The sequence below is a fragment of the Schistocerca piceifrons genome, chromosome 2 (genome assembly GCF_021461385.2).
Source record: "Schistocerca piceifrons isolate TAMUIC-IGC-003096 chromosome 2, iqSchPice1.1, whole genome shotgun sequence".
NCBI classification, from domain to species: Eukaryota; Metazoa; Arthropoda; class Insecta; order Orthoptera; family Acrididae; genus Schistocerca; species Schistocerca piceifrons.
Genome location: NC_060139.1, coordinates 92975763 through 92981911, shown reverse-complemented (window position 1 = coordinate 92981911; position 6149 = coordinate 92975763).

The window sequence follows — 6149 nt, the reverse complement described above, 5'->3', positions numbered from 1 at the left end:
TTCTTTTGTTTACGTCCGCAGTATAAGGAGTGACCTACTGGGTGCGGATTCCCAGCCCGGTTCAAGTGTGACTTCCGATGTTTAGCCCACATTTTCTAGGGCCTTCCCCATTCAGGGTGGGCAGCGGTCATCCTAAATAGGCCTGCCCAGCCGCAGATGCAGGACCGGATTCCCGAGTAGTCACACGGGTTCTCAGGAAGGCGACCATCACACACCTGCCGCCAGTGTGCAGGTCCAGACTAGTAGCTTCCAGCCTCACCCGGAGCCTGCTACCATCGTCCTTATCCCATCGCCATTGGTCTTTAGAGAAAATGACAGGAGAAATTGCCATTTGCGTGAATTTCTTTAAGGTGGATTACAGCTTGCGAGGAGTTGACCCACACACTATAATTCTGGAACAATTAATCACGGCACATATGTATGTGACATGTGACTTCAGGTACCAGAACTGCAACGAACTGCCGCGAGCTCAATGATGGCTGAGCGGCGCCTTTACAGCCAGTTCGTCTGGCATGACCTCTTCCGCCTCCACGATCTTTGAGAACCTGGGATATAAGATTCTTCTTCCGCTCGCTTCGCCGTTGGGTCGAAGGGTAGATAATAGATACTAGAGAGGAAAGTGAAAGACACCCTTGGGCCTCGGAAACCTAATACCGTTGGGGTCGAAGAAACCAAGAGTTGGCCGAGGGGGGCCGGATAGGAAAGGAAATAGGAGAAGCCTGACACAAGTAAGTGGAAGTAATGCCAGGCTTAGCTAAGGGCCCGTGTGGTTGCCACCCACATACTCCCAAGACGGGAGCCCCCTGCGGAATGCACGACATTAATGATACTGAAACTACAGTGAAATGAATGCATAAAGGCATTGATATAAGTCAACGGGGACAGTTGAAAATGTGTGCCTCGACCGGAACTCTAACCTGGGATCTCCTGCTTACATGACAGACGCTCTGTCCATCCGAGCCACCAACGACACAGAGGATAGTGCGACTGCAGGGACTTATCGCTGGCACGCCTCCCGTGAGATCCACATTCTCAGCTTATTGTGCCGCACTGTATCCTGAGTGCCCCTGCCAATTATACTCTTTACTCGCCTCGAGTCGCCGATTTGCGTAAGAGTTCGGGCACTGTTTGTGCATCCGTACAGAAGAAGATGCTCAAATGGCAGCTGAGCCTTAACTATATATGTATGAATAGGGTATCTGTTCTTTCGGACATGTCCGAAAGAATAGTACAATTTTCATATATATTTACAGTTAATGCTCACTGGCCGTTTGGCCATCTTCTTCTGTGCGGATGCACAAGCAGCGTCCCAACTCTTACAGGAATCGGCTACTCGAGGCGAGTAATGAGTATAATTGGCAGGGGCACTCAGGATACAGTGCGGCACAATAAGCTGAGAATGTGGATCTCACGGGAGGCGAGCCAGCGATAAGTCCCTGCAGTCGCACTATCCTCTGTGTCCTTGGTGGCTCAGATGGATGCCAACACGGCAGCTCAGCGTGTTTGGTCAGAGAGCTGGATGCCCTCTGTAATAAAAAAATAAAAAGTAAAAACTGAGTGAAAACATCAACAACGAGCTTCGACGGATGTAATGTGACGTCCACGACGAAATACAACGAACCATAACGAAACGAACAAAATGGGAAAGAAAATAAATAAATAAATAAATAAATAAAATAATAATCAACGCCTGTATGCAGCCAACGGTATTCATTTCATTGTAATTTCATTCTAACAAGCTGGATGGTCACCGATGGTATCTGTTCTTTCGGACATGTCCGAAAGAACAGACACCTGCTTCATATATACTAATTATACTGCCACTGCACGACATTTACTCCGCAATCGTACTTCGCTCCTGAGGGGTAACAATTTTTTCATCGTTTTTTAAGAATATTGTACCCCCGTTGGACGGAAATTTTAAAGTTTGATGATGGCCTTGTAAGCTGAAAACCGGTTAACAAAATAAATTGCAGATCATACACAATATTATGGTTTTAATTTATAATTGGGAAACGAATTGTTATTTTAAACGGGGCAGCTGCAATATTCACAATGCATGCGATAAAAACGTGGTATTAACGAGTATATGAATGTATCGCTCTAAATGAATACGGGTCAAAGCCCGAAACGCGTCAAGGCACAGATAAAGCCCAAAAATAGGTTGCCTGATGTATTGATTCAAACAGTGTAATCTAAGTGCAGGGAGATGAACCAACATTAATGTCGATAACATAATATTCAGCTAGATCTCGCTTTTCGTCTGATAATATATTTATCAGTAAGGAAGAGAATGGAAACAAAATATACAGTAAATGCGCGGTGGCGCAACTGTTATATTAAATCGATGTGCAATTTTACGAACCTTTCACACGGCGCCATTGGATATGAAGCGTACTGTTTGAATATGATTACCATTAGCAATGAGTTTCATTTGCATTCTGCGTACCGATTTGGGAAATTTTTCTAGATCATTTTAACGACACTTTCATGATATAGATGTATTGACGAACGTTACAACCAAAATGGAATATTCACCTTATTCTCGGCAGAGTCACCTTGAATCGCGAAAAGTGTGCAAGCATGACACCGATATAACTAAGTAATCTCACTGTGCGATGGATTCAGATTAAGCAATTCCGTGAGGCCATACTGAACATCGTATCCTCAGAAGAAGTTCATCAACACAAATTTTATTGACTTTAAAACCATACTCGTTGTTAACCTACTATTAATGTTTCAAAAAGAACATTCGGTCTTCTCAATCTGTATATGTGCTGTGGTCATCCTGGGGGAAAGAATGGGTATTAACATACAAGGTACAAATCGAGAACGCACTACAAGAAGGCAGCCGTTTGATCCGAACAATGTGACAGAAAATTAGGAAGGAAATTCTGTGAGCAACAAATCAACAAACGGAACTTCTTACTTAGCTTACATGTATCGTGAATCACACGCCCAGCGTGACGTCTCAGGCGGAAGGAAAAATGCGCAGATGATAGCTTTACACAAGATGGCTGAAAGAACGTACCCGGACAATAACAGACTAATATCTTTAACATCGGTTTGCTGCAGATTTCTTGAGCAGTTCGGATATAATGAATTTTCTTGAGACTGAAAAGCTTCTGTCCATTTAGCAGAATAGATTTAGAAAGCACCGCTCGTGCGAAAATCAACATGGAATTTTCTCTCAAGGTATTCTGCACAGCATGGGTGAAAGTCAACACGCAATTCAACATTCCTAGATATCCGGACAGCTTCTGTCAAAGCGCCCCTCTGCAGGCTGGTGGTAACGAATGTACGAGCACATGGAGTATGTTCCAAGATGTGTGAAGACTTCTTGCGTAATAGAACACCGTACATTGTCCTCGACGACAAGTGTTCATCGAAGACATGGGCATCGCCAGCGTTCATCAGAGACAAGAATATCGTCAGGAATGCCCCAACGAGGTGTGACAGAACCGATACTGTTCGCTATATACATAGATGATCTGACGGTCAGGGTAAGCAGCAATCTGCAGCTGTTTGCTGATGACGCTGTGTGTACGGGGAGATGTCGTTGAGTGACTGTAGGAGGCTACGAGATGATTTGGTAAACTTTGTTATTGCCGTAGTGTAACTCATGGCAGTTTGCTCTACATGTATAAAAATGTAAGTTTATGCAGATGAGTGTGCTGCTTGACACAGAGAGGTAGGCGTAACGTTGCAAAGCGATGTGAAAAGGAATGAGCACGTTAGGACGATTAAAGGGAAGCCAATGATCACCCTCGTTTAATTAGGTGGCTCTTAGGAAAGTTTAGTTCATCTCAAAAGAAGACCGCATACAGAAACTATTGCGACCCATTCTTACGTAGGTCTATTTCTAAATTGGTTGGGATCCTCATCAGGTCGGATTAAAGAAAGATATCGGAGTAATTCAGACCTTTTAAAGGTAGATTTGATTAGCACAGTATACTACGGAGATGCTTCGAGAAGTCAAATGGGAATCCCAGGAGGGAAGACGATGTTCTTTTCGAGGAACACTACTGAGAAAATTTAAAGGCCCACCATTTGAAGTTGACTGCCGAGCGATTCTACTGCCGCCAACGGACGTTTCGCGTTAAAGCGTGAAGATAAAGGAATCAATGCTCGTACGGAGGCATACAGACAATTGCCTTAAAAATCCTGTAGTTTTTAGTGAATCAGGCAAGGAAATGACTAGTACTTGTACAAGGTACCCTCCGCTGTGCACCATACGGTGCCTTGCGATGTAGTTGTTTATGTAGAGATGAACAATCCCTCGTACTAAGTTATTCTGGCCTTGCTCATCAGTATGGTCACAGCAGGCACCATGACTGTAATGAACACCTCTGATTGTTGTTGTTGTTGTTGTTGTGGCCTTCAGTCCAGAGACTGATTTGATGCAGCACTCCATGCTACTCTATCCTGCACATCCCTTTTCAGCTCTCAGTACTTACTGCAACCTACATCTTTCTGAATCTGTTTAGTGTATTCATCTCTTGGTCTCCCTCTACGATTTTTTCCCTCCGCGTTGTTCTCCATAACTACATTGGTGATTGATCCCTGGACGCCTCACAATATGCCCTACCAACCGATTCCTTCTTCTAGTCAAGTTGTGACACAGATTTCTCTTATCCCCAATTCTATTCAATACCTCCTCATTAGTTATGTGATCTACCCATCTAACCTTCAGCATTCTTCTGTAGCACCACATTTTGAAAGCTTCTCTTTTTGTCCAAACAATTTACCGTCCACGATTCACTTCCATACATGGCTACACTCCATACAAATACTTTCAGAAACGACTTCCTGACACTTAAATCTACACTCGATGTTAACCAATTTCTCTTCTTCAGAAACGCTTTCCAGGCCATTCCAAGTCTACATTTTATGTCCACTCTACTTTGACCATCATCTGTTATTTTTCTCTCCAAATTGCAAAACTCCTTTACTACTTTAGGTGTCTCATTTCCTAAACTAATTTCGTCAGCGTCACCCGACTTCATTCGACTAAATTCCCAACTCCTTAAATTCCCACCTTGTTGCAGTTTCGTTAGTTTTAATCTACAGTTCATAACCAATAGATTGTGGTCAGAGTCTACATCTGCCCTTGGAAAGATCTAAGAATTAAAAAAAAAAATGGCCCTATGGTCATCAGTTCCCTAGAACTTAGAACTACATAAACGTAACTAACCGAAGGACATCACACACATCCATGCCCGAGGCAGGATTCGAACCTGCGACTGCAGCGGTCGCGTGGTTCCATATTGTAGAGCCTAAAACCGCTCGGCCACTCCAGCCGGCCGCTTACAATTTAAAACCTGGTTCCTAAATCTCTGTCTGACCATTATATAATCTATGTGAAACCTGTCAGTATCTCCAGGCTTCTTCCATGTATACAACCATCTTTTATGATTCTTGAACCAAGTGTTAACTATGATTAAGTTATGCTCTGTGCAAGATTCTAACAGCCGGCTTCCTATTTCATTCCTCACCCCATTCCATATTCACCTGCTATGTTTCCTTCTTTTCCTTTTCCTAGTATCGAATTCCAGTTACCCATGACTATTAAATTTTCGTCTCCCTTCACTATCTGAATAATTTCTTTTATCTCATCATACATTTCATCAATCTCTTCATAATCTGCGGAGCTAGTTGGCATATAAACTTGTACTGCTGTTGTAGGCGTGGATTTCGTATTTATCTTGGCCACAATAATGTGTTCACTGTGCTGTTTATAGTAGCTTACCTGAATTCCTATTTTTTATTCATTATTATAACTACTCCTGCATTACTCCTATTTCATTTTGTATTTATAGCCCTGTACTCACCAGACCAGAAGTCTTGTTCCCCCTGCCTCCGAACCTTTAATATGTATTTGTATTTCCTCAGTTCAGAAGCAGATGCCTATATTTTTTACCGCTAGGCTCGATGAGCAGGAAGTTCTATAAAGATACTTCGTAAAGTCAAGTGGGAATCTCTGGAGAGAATACGACGTTCTTTCCGAGAAAGAGATAGACATGGCACTGCCTTAGGGATGTTTCCAGAATGAAATTTTCGCTCTGCAGCGGAGTGTACGCTGATATGAAACTTCCTGCCACGTGAAAACTGTGTGACAGACCGAGACTAGAACTCGGAACCCTTGCCCT